The 18,185-nt window shown below is 32.9% G+C and overlaps 1 protein-coding gene across 2 annotated transcripts in view; it reads left to right on the top strand.

The window, feature by feature from the left end:
• Window positions 1-4,197: 4,197 nt before the first annotated feature.
• Window positions 4,198-18,185, top strand: part of LOC119831810 (receptor-type tyrosine-protein phosphatase kappa) — a 123,812-nt gene continuing 109,824 nt past the window's right edge. For both annotated transcript variants that reach the window (XM_038355342.1, XM_038355341.1), the window contains exon 1: window positions 4,198-4,354. The gene's annotated coding sequence lies outside the window, so the exon portion shown is untranslated. The remainder of the gene's footprint in view (window positions 4,355-18,185) is intronic.

Genomic DNA, 18,185 nt, shown 5'->3' with positions numbered 1-18,185 from the left:
GATAGATCTAATTAGATAAAACAAACATGAAAATATACTCCGAATCAATGTAAAAAGACTCGTATAAATATATACTTAATATGCATTTGTATGTTCAATTTACATAAAGTGATTTAAGTAAACAAGGAAATGTGTGCCTAATGCGATTCGTGCGACTGCTTCCATCAAAGTGTGTTTTCTTTTAATTAAACAATTTCGCTTGAACGATTTGAGTTAATCAAAGTAAGTATGTAGATACATCTATATACTTGATGTTATTCTAAGTTCATCTGAATTATTGTCTATTAAACCTTGCAGTGATCCAAACTCTTAAAGACTTTTCTACCTAAAGCTCCAACCAAATTCCCTAAAAATCTCTAAAAATGTAAATGATAGAATTGTTTGTGTAGTTTTGAGTCTTTCGTATGTCTGCTGAGAAAGCAAGTGCCGCTGCAATATGAAATATGTGTATTTTTCGTAGTGCTGCTATTTTAGTTACATTTAAGGAAGATTCCGTGAAAATGAATGCCGTTTTCTTACTCATATAAATAATAAATATGGAACTTTGTAAATTTTTAAGATTCATTTGTTAGAAGACTATTGACAAAGCGGTTGAAGCTGCGAGTAACAGCTACATAGTTTTCATATAAAATACATCTAATAGCGTTTTCCCAAAGATAATGGTTATCTGTGTAGGGTAGGTGGGGAGTATAGTCCATTGTCATGAAGATTGTCATATATAAATACGACTCTATTGTTTCTCTGATTGAAAATATTGTGTGATAAGCACTCAAACGACAAAAGTCTTTCTAGTATCTGATCTATATAATATGCATAGTGTATTCAAGATCAAATCAATCGTCTTACTATTATATATTTCGATTCTATATAGACAGCGTAGAAAGCATTTAAATTGTAAAAAAAATATATAAAGTATAGTAATAAATTTCAGTCATCTGAAGCCAGAAGTTGAGGGTAGCGGGGAGGGGACTTTTATGGGTAAAAAAAAGGATTTGCTGAATTCCAGCAAAACTACACAATTACGCGTTCTGTGTTCTAGATAATTTAATAATTACAGGTATAAAAAAAGTTACTTTTATACTTTTTTTGCATAATCTAAATTAATTATGTGAAAAATTTTCTTCTTTTCCCAATTGGTCGATCCTACTACAATTTATTTTCAGTTTCAAAACCTATCTGGACTGTCTTGTCTTTAAATTATAATTAAAGAGACACTTTCTTTCTCAGCCTTCTGCAGCTTTCAAGAACGAGACTTTCCTCCAGCTGTTTTTTAAACGCAGAATTACTTGGATATACAATGGAGATGATTAATACATACAAAAAATGGGCAATATCCAAAATCATAATATATTCAAATTACTTGTGTCACTTTGTTTGTCCTCGATGGACTCCCAAACTACTCAACCGATTTTAATCAAATTTGCACACCATATGCAGTTTGACCTCACTTAAAAGATAGGATATTTTATATTACTTCTATTACGATAAACGACTAGCTGGGCGGAGGCGGGACGTGTAACTAGTATATATTTATTTATCGCGCCTGTGCACACCCCATTTCCCCTTTTCCTTTTTCCGTTACACGAATAAAAGCTCAATGAAGTAACTCAAGAACTTACTATTTCTTTTCGATCTTTTACACTTAGTTATCATGTAAAAGGAAAAGTTATCCCATAGCTATCTATAATAATAAATAATAACTTTCGCGCCTCTTCCAGGATGTAACAGTGACTGATCTTTTTATATTGTATCATTGATTCATTTTTATGTTATTTCATGGATGCTATTTCAGCAAAATGTTTGTTATTATCTTTTGTGTTCTCGGCTTTTCCGCTAGCGCTTTCTTGTATAGGTAAACTATATGTCAGTTCATATGTTTTTAAGAAAATTTGTGATAGACATCGATATATTATAGAAGTCAACATTTTAAATGAAGTTGTAAACATTGTCCATATCATATACAATTTAATTGATATTTTTTTATTATCAAATCAAAGGAGAACGAAGCCTATTCCTTCAACTAACCGTCCAAATCCACTTCTTTAATTCCGTCATCAATCCTATTTTACTTACCCATTATACAATTACGTTAATATCATTACGGGGGTACTATTTCTGCAAATGTGGGCGGTGGTTGTCGCGTCGAAACAAAAGATTGGTAGCCCGCGTTTAGTACATAAAAATATTGAGCTTTTGTTGATTCATTACTTTCAACAAAGGTTTCAACTGCTACAACGATCGCACGAAATAATAAATCAGTTAGGTATAAACATATCAAATATATCCTGATTTACCTATATCCTGATATTCTATATCCTGATATAGAGTTAAAGAAAATTGTTATTTTAAACACAATTCTTCTGCCTTTAAACCAGATTTATACATCTCAAAAATTGATGAACGAATCGGATATTTTTGACTCTAATCCGCCATGTTGGCATCAAGCTTTCGAAATTTATGGAAGACAATAATCGAAAATATATATATCTATCTATAAATATATATATATATTCGGAGTTAATCCTTGAATAAACATATAATATTTTTAATTTCTCTCATTTTTTCTTGATTTAATGTGGCTATCATAATAAACGAATGTTTTAATATGGTAGCATGTATTTAATCGTTTTATACCTAGATAATGATGATTGATTCTAAAAAATTGTGTGTTAATTTTCATAATTCGAAATCGCCAAGCTGACCTTATTTTTGTTTTGTTACTCGATTTAGTTTTTTTAGGATATTTGACGTGAAGTGAAATATGATTCGATTGCTATATTGATTTAAAGGGCTTTAAGACCTCAGTTGTCTAGTGAAGATCGCTGTCATTGACACAAGATTACATTATGTGTTTATATATTTTTCTATTCTATTAAGTTTATTTTTGCATAATTTTTGAATCTTTATAAGTTATGTAATGAATATCAATAATAATAAAATATTATAGCGTATATAATCTTGGTGCTAAATTAAGTTTATTTGTGCTATGTCTATGCTTATTATGTAAGGTAAATCCTATATCCACTCAGATCGGCGTGAAATAATGTATACATGCTACTGTGTTCTGCACGGTGAGTAGGGGAAGCCTGAGGCCTGTCCCTGTCCAATCCTTATAAGATAAGACCTTTCATATCGGGCAATTATTCATGGGCGGTGGGTTATCGCTCCCATCAGGCGACTCACCAGTTCGTTTGCCCGCTGTAACATTTAATATTTTTGATTGCTTTATTTTTCCTTCATGGTACACAGTTATCATTTTATGAAGAAAGAATAACACAAAGGAAAAATACACCTTAATCACCTGTTTTCCCCATAAGTCTATTAATAAACAGATATAATATCTCACAGATAATAATCGGAAAATCTTATTCTATCTTATTCTTAGCAACGCATTAGTAACATGTAATGTTATCTATCCCATTACAGAAAATCGATCCATTATAGTTTCGACACGATGATTCAGAATGAAAGGTAATTGATGATTATAAATCTTCCACGCGTATTAGTGAAACAATCCTCGTTAAAAATACTTCAAGCCGTGTGTTGCCAATTGTTGAGTTGCGTCACCATTTAACGCGTTTGCGTTAACCATGCTACCATAAATATAGTTTGACATTAGGTTATATAAATAGCTGAGCGTAAAGTGACCAGAACGCATCAGTGCATGAAGGGTGTGGATTCCGCTGTCTGCTCCATCAGTTTCTAGCTCCACGTTTTTAAAAACATTCGTGAGCTTCATAAATGGAATGTATTGTTATTGTTTGTTCGTGCTGTGTTGTTGTTAGATTTTGAATTGGATCATTTCAACTTGCTTAGTTCGAGTTGAATGGTCAGACAATCTTTTAATTTAGATCTTAATACAAATGACGATTGTTATTAGGTAAATTTATCGAATATTTTTATTGATAGGTAGCTAAGTATCTGTATCTCTATCAAAATTATCAATTGAAATTACAGTTTGTATAATTGTAGAGTTCATTTATAGATTTTATCACAGAAGAGTCCTTTCGAAAACTCGAAACAAGCTTTTATATTACAATGGATAAATCCATTACATATTCACCGCAACAATTACTAAAACCGTCAAGAAAATTTCAATAGATATCGCATCGTCGCGGCGATTATCCATTAAATAAATTTTTCTCATGATAAGGCGAGGGGCGGGCGGCGCCCGGCGCCGTTGGGACGCCCAGTCTCTGCCGATCTCTCGACCAGTTATCACGCGCCGCTCCACATTCGTAGCTTCGCTAATTTTACACGCCACTTCTCTTCCACACTCCGTATACAGTTCAATAGTGTTGTGTGCTTTATCAAGTAGTGTTCTACCCTCGAGATCCACTTAACCCAACCTTCTGTAAGTACAGTCAATAAGACAGTTTTGAATCTTATTAACCATCTGACGTTACGGCCATTTTATAGGACGTCCAACCTTGAAACGTTCGTTTGTATTTTGGTCATCGTACCTATCATATGGTGGACTGTAAGCTGTCATTAATGATAGCATGAATGATGAAAACGTTTCGCTTTTGGACTCGATCCGTTAATGTGTTACGAACAGTCACTAATTTATGTCAAGGTAAACGTATTTGTTATTTCAATTACAAATATTTAGAAGATCAAAACCTTGGTCGGTTAGAATAAATCGCTAGGTATGAGAATGAAGTGAAATTTTATTTATGTAATATCATATTTAACATGGATCAGCGCTGCTTGAAAGCGAGTCTTTTGGTATGTTTTCAAGAATTCCAATCATCTGGTATGAGAGAGAAATTACAGCCATTCATGATAACGTCACGATTGCATTCGGAGACTACAAACATAACAACCTAGATGCATACATTATAATTAAATAGTACGAAAGCTATAGCATAACATCAAATTTTAATAAACTAAATGATCTAACTCTACAGTGCATGATAAACGTTTTATATGCGTAGTTACACACATAAAAGAACACAACAAATGAAGCACGCCCATCAATGTTTATTTTCTAAATTCTTATGCATTCGTTTTTGAGAAACTAGTATTTAATATTTATAATAACTCTCATTATTATAGGTCTTACGATTATTATTATAAGAACTGTTTTCCACTTAAAATGGGGGACTGCTGAAAATCAGCGCTGCGTCTGCGATGTAGATGCAGCATATGCTGATGATCCCTTTTCAATGCCAGGCCACTACATTTCAGTTCAAATAAACTTTAAACTGAACGAATTTTCTTTCTATTTTTCTGTTTTCTAATATCTTCCTACGAAAGTACAGCTCAGTATCTCAATAGAGATACTAAATGAATATTTAAGCAATGTTTTTTAATTAGTTCGCATTTGACGCAGCTGCGACGAGCCTGAAAGATTAACCGTTGAAATTGCGAAAGAAAATCCAAAATATAATTTATTTCGTATGATATAAAGCATATAATAGGAAAAAATTACAACGTTAATAACAATATTTTTCTATAATAGGATGTTTTTTCCTTGTTTGTTATATATGTGAATATAGAGTGAAGAATTCTGAAAGATTTGATAACGACATTATACGCCTCATGTGGCCAAATTCGATGAGAAGTTCATTCGAGATATGACATTAAAAAGAATATAATTGAATAAATCGCGTTTTCTACGATTAAATCTACTCAGTCTGTTTTAATAATATAGTTCTTATATTTATTATATTTTGAGTAAAAAATTCCATCACATATTTTATCCATCTACATAAGTTAGTGACGTCATCTATATCAGAGATGAAGTGTATTTTTAAACAGATTTACCCATTGATTGGTTTAAAAATAGCCTCAAGTAAAATATATTTAATGTGCAATTGTGTACAATCGGACTCAATTAAAATTATGCTGTAAGGGAAATGAGGAATTTTCAATTAATAATAAACTTTGTATGTGTAAATATCATCGCTTTAAAATATGAATTTATTAAAAAAAAAAACGCTGCTAAATTCCAAAAAATATCATATTGGCATGTTTTATATTCGTTCTAAGAAATATTTATACTTTTGTTATGTTTTCCCATCGTATTAAATGTGCAGCATCGAGGTTTAAATGAAATTAGTTTATATCCAGAGGCATATCATAGATTTTTATGTATTTTGCAGTGGTTATTCATGTACTTTAAGGCATTACGAAACTAGCTGTTAGCTCACGAAGTCACCTTAAGCTAAGCGACTAGAAAAACGAATTTGAAACCAAGGGAGCAGACATTCCTTAGCTTCAATTTATTTAATAAAGTAGTACTCGTAGCCAGGTCTAGCGTTTTATCTTACTGGATTAAGTATTTCTCAGAGGGAGTCAGAGGGAATATAGCAAACACACAGTTATTGATGCGGCGCGGAAATTGGCTGGCTCGCGTCGGTCGCACTTCCCACCACGGAGAGGTTGAGAATTTACTAGAAACGACATGTGGAATTAGACTTACTATAGTTTTGTTTAATTAAGAAAATGTGGTTGTGATTAAGTAGCGTTTGTTGAGATAAATTGTATGTACGTTGAATCCCTACTGCACTGGATCTATCTGTGATCTGTTTATCCCTTGATAAAAATGTCAAAAAAAAAAGAAAATTAACTAGAAAATTCCTGAGATTTCAAACAAGACAAAGTTCGTCGTGTGAGCCAGTTCTCTCTCTTCTGTTTTTCTCTTATATTTTCTCACATCCATTTTGTAATTAGCAACTGCGATTAGCAACCGCATCCATACTAAAAGATAAATAAAGTATTACAAAATAAAATATACATATTGTATATTTTATAATATGTGTATATCAAGCAACTAGTATTTATGAGTCTTGACCAATATCAATTTCTAAAATTTTCAACTTTTTATTACAACAAAACGATAAATTCACGCGTATCACCATTTCACAGTACTTCGAATAATCCTATAATTATTGGAAATGCATCAACAATACAGCATTGATTATGCGAGCACTAAATCAGTAAAAGTCTTTTAAAAGAGGAATAAATTTCAGATAAAATTCTCTATGAATTTTAAAACTTAAGTGCATCGGTTTGAGCTAAACCTTCATTCAATGCACGTAGTGTTTACGTGCGTTGGATTCAGCTTTTAAAGCGCCTAACAGACGAATTTATTTGTATTTATTTGTAAAATAAAAAGATACTAGTAGTCTCGTATAAAATCAAGCTAGAATCAAATAAATTACGTTATTTATCCAGGCTATGTCATTTATATAGAAAATTTAAACTATTCATCCGAAATTGTGAAGGCATATAAAAATTATAACGAAAAAAAAGCATTAGGTACGTAATTTTTTATAACCCCTTTTTGCAGCATGGGGTAGAAATGTTACAAAATTTCAAGGGAATTCCAGGGAAACCCCTTTCCATCTTCCCAATTAAATAAAGTTCATTATTTCCTCGATTAAGCGTGGATAGTTTCTTATCACATTCAAAGATTAAAAAGTCCCATTTCTACTGTTTCATATATTAAAGACTTTTTAACGAGACTCCGTCTCCACGTGACCACGCTCGCTGTAAAGTCGAGTATAATGAAAAAATCGCTTTTAAAATCCATTAAAAAGTCTTTAATTTCTAAGGGTATATAACTCGCGTAAAATCGAATACAAAAAAATATTCAGTATAGTCTTTCTTTCGAGTAGTTTTTCCTTTACTAAGACGACTAAGGCATGTCCGCAGCTAGGTTTAATTATCCAAAAAGGATGCATTTTGGCTGAATGCCCCGAATCCCGGGGTAATTACCCACAAACGTTAAGAAACCGGGGATTTCAAGAGCACTAAGTACAAGATGTTGGATGAAATTGTGAACTAAGACGATTCAACTTTAGTCTCTATTTTATTATTCAATTTGAATGAGATAACTACATATTCAGTCATACATAATACACTTATACATTCATTTAAAGTTGAAGAGTATGTTTGTGTGTTGGCTATGCTAATCTCAGAAACAACTCTTCCGATTTAAAAATTCTTTCACTGTTGGATACGTGTGATCCCGATGAAACGGCATACTCCTAGAATAATGTACGTTCGAAATAAAGGAGACAAAATTTAGCGCCAACTATCAATATAAAAAATAAATATCCCACTTATAATAGAGAGAACAAAATCATATCACAAACTCTTTATAATTTAATTCCGAAGCACTTTAAATGAATTTGATGAGGTCGTTGTCACGAAAAAAACATTAAATTTAACGTGGATAAGCTATGCGTGAACGTGTAAGCTAAATAACTGACAAAAGAATTTGCGTTTCATTAGGATTTACATCGCCCTTTCGGCACTTTATGATTCCGTGCGTTCCTACTGCTGATTTATAAAAAAACTATCTGCGCCCCGCGGTTTCACTAATATATATAATATAGGGATAGGGATAAAAATTGCTTATATGTTATTCCAGTTGTCCAGCTATCTACGTACCAAATTTCATTGCAATCGCTTGAGTAATTTTTGCGTGAAAGAGCAAAAACACACACACATCTTTATAAACTTTCGCATTTATAATATTAGTATAATAGGATAATAGGATTGGATTGAAAAAAAAAGTTGAATGGAAATCACTCCAAGACCTAAATAATAAAAGTTCGTCATTCGTGCTACTATTTAAAAATAAAATCTTTATGTAGAATGTAGGTATGTAAAAGAAAGTCCTGTGAGATGACTTTTTTATGCCACAACGAGCAAAAGAGCAGGTTATCCACTTATCGTTAGGTGATGACCACCGCGCATTAACATTTTTTTATGTTATGTATTAAAAAACCATTGTGTGTATTTGGCTTTATTTTGAGGATTTATAGGCTGTTTTTTCGGACGAAACACCGATGATGTGATTGTGACTTAAGAATGGTTGAACGCATTTAGAAGGTTTTTGGATTGTTTGTTTGCGATTTAGGTATTCATAGTTTAGTTTACTTTACAAATTTAAATATAAATTTAAAATAACATAAAATGTAGGTATACAAATTGTGATCAGTTTGTCGTAACATGAATTATAAATTCGTTTAAAAAAGTTAAATAATTAAAAACCAGATTGCCAATTTTTCTGCTTTACTTATATTTGATATCTATATTGCTAGAGTATGAAAACAATCACCCTCCCTTTTTAGGGAGAAGGAAGAGGGAGGTTACACAGACGTCCAGTTAAATAACTGACATATAAAGCAATTAGAAATATTATTACAGCGAATTGTAAATGAGAACCGCAAACCACAATTACGCCGACTTAACAAATCAGTGTGATAATCCTGGCCCTTTCCCAGCGGATTAGGCCACGGTTTTTATTTAGACCAATATAAATAACATTTAAAATTACTTTATTGTGATGGATATTTCATATATTGCATTTTATGATTGTATGTGACAAAAAATTGTAAAACAATCGGAAAGTGCGAATTAAACTCGCGACACTTACGGTTCCGAAGAAAATTAATGACCTAAAGAAAAAATTTGGTTACCTGTCTAATTTATTATCATGCCATCCGTTGCTTAACCTCGACTTTTTATTATAAATGCAACAGAAATAGATTTCAGAATTTTCTGAAATTTCAACCGTCTGTCACGGTTCATTGGATTGGCCTGGTGATAGACGGACAGACGTAGTCTTTGTAATAATTATAATAACAGGATCCTTCTACTCTTTGATTATGGAACCTTAAAAACGGCCACGAGAAACGGAAAATTCCTAGAGTATGTAATTAGGTATGTTATATCATGTTTTTAAATATACTACTATATAGACATAAACATTTATGCACGGATGAAAATAAACGAAGCGACAAAATATGGTTGTCCTTAATAATATGGTGAAGAGGTCTAGCTTCAGCAGGTACTACAATCCTGCCGATCCATGTATAACATTTGTTTCTTCTTACATGATCGTTAACATATGCTGAGACTGCTTCTTGCCAAACATAGATTAATTTCAATGTTTTATTGATTACAGGTTTAATCTGTATGACAAAACATAAATAATAAAAATTTAATTCATTTTTTTATGAAGGTAACATAAACCCACACATTCATACATTAACAATACAATAGGCATCGAACAGATGAGAATAAATTAATTAGATTAAAATCTTATGCAAATTTCAAACCATGCCGCATAAACGTTGGTATCTTTTGATTGCGATGATATAGCATTTTGATTATTCAATAGCTTGAGAGGCTTGTTAATCTGAGAATTTGATTAATATTAAATTTGCATAATACTTCCATCCATTTCTGAGAAAAGTAACGTAACTTAACGAACAGACAGACAGGCGGTCGGGAATGGCAGGTTAGTTTGATAGAGAAGTACATAATTTGATATGCGTCCCCTTCTCTTATGCAATGGATTTCTAAAGAATTTGTCTGTTGAATTATACGTTATTGATCCGTTTATATATTTCAAATAGGTAACATAGAAGAAGCTTTCCTTATGTGGAAATCAAACAAAGAAATGTAGTTAAGATATAGTTATTTATAGAAACGTATATATCGACTTGTTAAGATTAAATATTTTATTCGCAGTTTTTCACATTTACGTGTAATTTCATCAAAATGAATACGATTACAAATGATAAATTCTCATAAATTGAAACAGGATAGATTTTTGAATATTTATTTCAATCCAAGCAAAGTAATATTTAAAAGAACATTTGGCCGATACTCTTATTATTGTTTTTATTCGTTGTTTATCAATGAAACAAAAGATTACTCAGAAGTACGTACAAGACCAGCAAGACTCCATTTTAATCTTCATTTCCAAAGTTTATATGCGTACAGTTTTCGGTTCGCGTCCATATAATTGAAAGAATTTATTGAATTGATAACGACACAACTGGCAGCCTGAATTACGCCCGACCGTCGACATCTGTTTATAATGTAACTTTCTTGCGCCGCAGACGGGTTGTGATTGAATGCAGCCATTACTAACCTGAAACAGAACCCGTCAAGGAAGCCACAAATCGAGGAAAAGGATCATCTGAATGTTCTGTAGACCCTTTTAACAAACCCCTTGCAAATCAATCAAGGCATTAATCATAGATTGAGAGGAATGATTTATGTTTTTTGTTGGTTGCTGGAACCTGCGGCTTCACTCGCGCAGTGCCCGACTATAATGTAGGCTATGTGTTAATCCAGGGTATAATCTACGTTACATGTGTGAACGAGTATCAAACGTCCACACTTTCTTGAAAACTTTCGCGTTTATTAGTAGGATAATTCAACGTATTAGCGCAGCATTCTAAAGTTACTTGAAAGTTAAAGGACATTTTCTTTCTTTCAGTCGGCCTAGCCGGGTACAATGCTTAACATTGTTGCTTACATTATATAACAGAAGTCTTCTTTTATTGGAGAAATGGCTGATAATATTTGAACCGGTAGTAAATATGGAAACTGTTTTATGACTATTCGAAGGTGCTTCTATAAGAAGTTTAATCGAATATTAACAAATGTTTGAGTTTGAATCTGTGGTAGTCGAGCACGCTTCGGCACGAATCGGGCCAGCTCGCACCGGGGAAGTACCACACCCCCACAGAAGACCGGCGTGAAATAGCATTCTGCTGTGTTACGTTTGGTGAGTGGGGGAGCCGGAGGCCCATATCCTTTTCCTTACCCTTCCCAGTCCTTTCCTTTATTCCTATCGCCAATCCTTTCTAAATCTCCTCCCAAAAAGTCGGCCAATCCATTTGTAGAGGCGTATCATCTGCAATGGACCTTATGCCTCTCCAAATATTCATTGTCGGTGGTATCGAAAAAAAAGAACAGTAGAACCGTTACACGGTGTTGATAATTGTGGTTAATGAATAAAATATGAAAAGCATCGCGACCATGGGCAGAAAATTACTTTTTGTATAAGAATAGTCGATAGTACGATTTTTCATGTCCACTGTGACCCTCTCTGTCGGACTGCGCCTGAAATTGCTGCAAGTCGCGTCAGTTTTAGTCGTGTTGTAATACTCTTTAAAAGGAGCTAGAGAGATTCTCATTTCAAAAATTATTGCATTATTTCACTTTATACTGTCTGTTACATATTAATACTGAACATTTGTATATTGCTATTACAACAAAATTAATTACATACACGATTTTATAGAACACAATATGTTTAATACTGAATACTGATAAAATTACCTACCGTTTTGTTTTAGAAAAACTACGGAGACTGCAAACTACAACAATAATTTAAACTAGCACTATACCAGCTTCGTACAAAATTGCTTACTTTACTAAGTTGACAAAAATATCTCCCTGGACGCTATAGAATAAACGGTGGTAACCAGAACGTTGAATAGGTATGCTAGAATGCAGCAATGTTTAACAAGTACTATGCGCTTTGGGGTGATTTCGCCTTATCAACCGACTTCGAAAAAAAGAGGTTGTCAATTTTAATATTTTTCGGTTTGTTAGCTCAGCAACTTCATCGGGGTGTAATGATTTGAACTATATTTTATTTGAAAGCTGGTGCTTTCGGTGTTGGTCCATTTCAATTTAATCAAGTTCTGTCAATTTGAATGGTTTAGCTTTTGTAAAAAATAATTATTTGCTTATGTTTATAATTGTTTAAGAATAATCCTGTAGTTATAATAAAACAAAAGCTATATCAATATCAAAATATGGACATGTCCTCGCAAAGTTATAAGTTGAGAAAACGCATTGTGACGGAAAACGGATTTTAACAGTATAACACTTATATCACCATGCTTACAATGTAATTGAAAAATAAACATACAATTATACTATGCATAATTCTTTTTTGCAAAATTAGTATATACGATGGGATTAAAAAGTTTTCCAATGTAGAAATAATTAGAATCCCTGAGCGTACGTAACGTTAACTCAAAGCGTTTGATAATATTTTATATAGTTTAGAAATTAAACACTTTTTATCGGATTTTAAACGCGATTTATTCATTACATTATTAACCCGACGTTTCGAACACTTTACAGCGAGCGTGGTCACGGGGAGACCATGTCAGTCCGTTAAAAAGGTTTTAATTTCTAAATGTACAATACTCGCGTAAAATCAAACACAAGAATTGATAGTGTTTGGAAAAAGCATTCATCTAAACAAGTCATTTGTGCAGCAAAAAAAATCCTGTTCACATAGCTGTATTATGTTATCCGTGATATAGTGTTACAAAAACCAAAAGGACTAGACAATTTCGCTTTCGTCTTTTCATATACCTCTGCGCACTGCTTTATTATTTATATTATACGTTGAAAAACAGCAAGAGATCTCGCTTGCTACAATGATCCCGTTTATAAGGACCGAGGAAAATAGATGATCTTTCTTTGTCGTTGTACGCAATGCTATCATTTGTTTTAAATGAGGACTATTTTTTCTTCGGGCTTGTTTTTCTGAGAGTACGGGAGTATGGGTTATATTATATGAAATATCTAACTGAACGATAACTGTTTTCCCGTAGATACAAGGTTGTTTTGGAGGGGTTCGTTTGGGTTTAATTCATACTTCATTTACTATTGCGAAAATGTGTGCTGTTTCATATATACGGATTTGCCTATTGAGATTATAGAATATTATTTTTAATTCGCTCACCGGAAAATGCGCAATATGCCATAATTTTAATGTGTATGTATGGATGGAATATTTTATCTTAATATTCAATTAAAGCAATTTCCTTAATCAAATAATAATTATTTTACGTCATCATCAGCCTTTATTAATTACCGCTGCAGGGTCAACTGTATTACCGACAAACAAACGAACACACATTCGTATTTATATTATATTATATGTATGGATTATAAACTATAACAGGACAATAGAATTAGGGTAAGAAATAAGTCAAGCTAGGTCTAATACCTACTTATGTTTGTAAAAGTATACCTCATAATAATCTATGACAGTAAATATCCGACTGCAGTTTGAAATCAACTTTTCAACGGAGCGGTTTGTCAGTACAAAGATAAATTTAATTAACGAAGCTAGTTTTTAGCCAGACCATTCGCAATTTCCTGGAACATCCGCGGATTTTCGGTGCTGCAAACTGGGAAGGGAGTTTCATTAAATTTTGTATTTACATTGAAATTTTCAAAACTTGTGTACTTATAACTTAAAATTTATCCAAACTAATGATTTAGTTTTCAAGCGTAGAGAGTTCTTATCATATACACTATTAAAGAAGTATTTCTTGACTTCTCGCTCAGCGTAATAAATTATTACTTTTCATATTCTTTTAGTACTATTTTTAATTCCAGTTCAGATGAAAAATAATTTAAATCTCTATTAATGACTGACAATACAGTTTTTCACTATCTAAATCATCTATCGTCTCATATCAGTATGATTAAACACATAAACATGGAAATGAGCACCTAAATAATTATAGTGACCTATTTACATGGAATTGTTTTCAGTATTTATTCCATTATTGCGTACAATACAATACAATACAATACATTTCATTCATTAAATTGTACTTCCCACAAATTAATATTTAATTACACTTAATAAGCTAGCAACAATAAGTTCTTTAATTATTCCTTTTAATTTTTATGTTAATCTACAATTGAACTCTATTTAAATTCTCGAAATAAGCCAGTAACAGTGAATAAAATATAGAAAAATATAAGTAAAATACGAGTATTGAAGTGAAGGTAGTCGGTAAATTAAAAACCTAGCCTTTGGATAGACACCTAATGCGATGAAAACGATCATTCACCGCAAACCCTTTAGAAACCTTTCAGTTTTATAGGTACCCTACATTCTATAAATGAGTTGACTATATATATTTATAATTGCTATAAATAGCTTTTAACATACAAATAACAAGAAGCGATAGCGAAACTGTACTGTTATCGATTGAAACGGTCGTCGCCAATATTTATTTTTTAAGCATTATAAGCTTATTTTATTCTGTACTATTCTTCAATTCCATCGTAATTGTAATTTCTAATTATCTGTGTTCTAGCGCAAAAGTTTACTCACTGAATAAAGATAATTTAATTTGTAAAAAGGGATAGTTTCATCTATAAAAGATAGGACGAGAGAAAGAACTGGTATTTAATTTAGAACATAAGACCTCAATTTATAACACTGATCATATATATATTTCTATATCACACTAATATTGTAAATGTGAATGTTTGTTTGAATGAATGTTTGTCCGTCAATCACATTGAAATTACTCAAAGAATTTAGATGAAATTTGGTATGCAGACAGGGTATGAGCTGACTTGGGTGATAGGATAGTTTTTATACCGATTAAATGTTCCCTTGGTATGAAACAGGAATCTTGATATCCAAGCGAGCGTCTTGTATGAAATAAATAGTATATCACATCAACTTCTGCAGACAAATGAAATTCAGTACGTGCGGTAGTAATAACCAATGTACCCACATACACCTTTATTCAATTGATAAGTACTAGATGACTTATTTTTGAACATTACAGAACCCCTATTGATTGACTATAATTGGCTCCTGTTTGAATTTTCTTCTATGACATTAAGTAAGGACGGAGGAAAGAAGTAAGGACAAAAAATAAAACCATTTTAAAAGTTGAATTGAGAAATAAAACTTTTACGACTGATAGGTTCCTCGATACTAGTTTTTACGTCGGTTTTGAACCGCGTCGTTCACAATACATCGTAAAGCCAAACCACAGAAGTCACCAAATTGACTCCGACTCGTAAAACGTAGTATATTTTAAATATAAAGTAACGTGTGTCATTCGGTAGCTATTTCGTTTTATGGTCGTTATAAACGTGAGAGCACGTCTTGTTAGCCGTGCTCTATGGACGTTTGCGATCCTTCCAGAAACTTCGCTTCCCAGAAATGTTTGTTACTTTGATGTAAATATTATGGTAAGAAATGTTCGCTTAATACTTGTAGGAAATATATTTTACGTTATATTATTGTTTACGTGTCGTGTCACGTGCGATTCTGGAAATCCACATAAATAAAGCTTATCTCCTCATAATATACATATATATATATATTAGCTGTTCGCCCGTGATTTTGCCCCCTCGGTCAATAAAAATAGCATGGGATTAAAATGTTTCATAACGGTAAATAGTACATATTATTATTCCTTCTATTTCTAAACATAAAATAACATTAATTTAATATGTGGGAGCCGAGCACGCTTCAGCACGAATTGGGAAAGTACCTCTACTGAAAACAGGCTTGAAATAGTAGCATGCTGCTGTGTTTCGAACAGTGAGTGGGGAGCCGGAGGCCCGTTTTCTTTTCCTCGCCTTCCGCGTCCATCCCTTCTTTCCAGTCAATCCCGTCCTTATCCCTTTCGCCTTAAAAGCGGGTAGCGCATTCGCAGAGGCACTACCTCTACGAATGTTCATGGGCGGTCAGGATTGCTTACCATTATTAAGGATATATTTTTGATATACTGAAGGATATCTTATATTGCTTTTCCATGTCGATGTTTTTAGCGTAGCGTAGATGAAAACTGTTTTTTGCCCATTTATTATTATAATTTAGTTAGATGTATGAAATGTCTTATAATATCAGTCCTCTCAAATTATATATAGCAATTGTAGCGTTATATTATATATCATTCGGTAGTATAACGGCATAAATGCATAACAATCCATCCAGCATTTTCTATCCGAAAAATAGAATGCAACCCCCAATTCTTAGTGGATACATCAAGTCAATCACGGTTGAGAGAAATGACACTCCCAATAAAGGATCTATTGCATTGAATGCACAGGAGATCCGTATTCAGTATGTCATATTGTTCAGTTATACACACTTCAACAAATTCTAGGGAATATTTTATATTTCATCCACTTAGAATCTATAAAGAGTTTTTCAATCAATTTTTCTCATCACTATAGAAACTTGGGGAAAATTCGATCTTGTTGGATGTTTCGCTTCTTCTGTGTGTGTCTACAACTAGGAAGGTGGAAAAAAAGGTGTGTGTGCGATTCACACATGATAGAAGTGAAACTTCAGTAAATCGACAAAAGAATGAGATGAATATATATAAAACTAGCTGACCCGGAAAACGCTTTTCTGCCTTACTCTTATAATTTAGGGGGATGAAAAATTGACGTTGGCCGATTCTCATATATACCGGATAAGCACAAAAAATTTCATCAAAATCGGTCAAGCCGTTTCGGAGGAGTAAGGCAACGACAACTGTGACATGAGAATTTTATATACGAGATATAAAATAGTATGTATATATCTGTCTCATTCTTTGCCGGCTTCATTCTACACGTGTTTGTATTTGTGTCTCTTACCTGTCGTTTTTCCGTTGCATCAGGTTTGAAATCACAACGATTCTAAAGAAGTTTCACTTCAATAGAGAATATACTTGTCTTGAGCACATGCTTGTCTTACAACAGAAGAACGAAAGAAGAAGAATATGAGTTTGTATTCATTTGAAATAGAACATCTAAGTTTCTTTATTATTTGTTATGTTTACTTTATCATATATTAAATCAACTGTTAGTTGTTCGTAAGATGTAAGTACCAAGTACTTACCTTGCTTCCAAATTGAATATACGGCTTCCTCAGTGGCGTAGCGCAGATTTCCGCCGCCTGGGACCGACTGTAAAGGCTGTTGCTAACACCTCGATAGCTCAAATATCATGTGCGCTGTTTGAAATTGTTAAATATTTTTCATTTTTTCAAAATTAATAAACTGGCGCTTCCTACCGTCCCCTTTCGTATGCCGCTCGGTGCCAGGGCCCCCACCGATCCCCCACCCCTTCACGTTACGCCACTGGGCAACCCACATCTATATTACTTACCTATTTTTAGGGACAAACTAAGTCTCCTACCAGACAGTTTTTTTAATATCTTGGCATGAAACTCTCAGTGATCAAACAATCAGTTTAGCGCTAACACACTCGATATATATGTTAAATATTAGAAAAGATACAATATTAACTATAAATAAAAATACTACTACACGTTTAAAATGGTTGTCGTTTTATTAAATGCCATTCATAATGAACTAATGCTCGTTCCTCGTCACCAGTGGACATTTCACGCATAACGAAACGATGCATCAGTCATTGAGGGTTCTCAGAACGATAAAAATAGCATCGGAATGAGAATCCCGCTCGCGCCGAGATCGCCTCTCGATCTATTCCTGTTATTGTACTTTCTAAATTGATTTATGATCTGTGGATTTGTAATTTTCAGATTTATGTTTTTTGCCTTTTAGAAACCACTTAATAAATTCTTTTGATATTTAACTGAGCAGTTGAGCTGCAATGATAAA

The sequence above is a fragment of the Zerene cesonia genome, chromosome 14 (genome assembly GCF_012273895.1).
Source record: "Zerene cesonia ecotype Mississippi chromosome 14, Zerene_cesonia_1.1, whole genome shotgun sequence".
In the NCBI taxonomy this organism is placed as follows: domain Eukaryota; kingdom Metazoa; phylum Arthropoda; class Insecta; order Lepidoptera; family Pieridae; genus Zerene; species Zerene cesonia.
The sequence above is the reverse complement of the archived record's forward strand: the minus strand, read 5'-3'. Positions and strand labels throughout refer to the sequence as shown.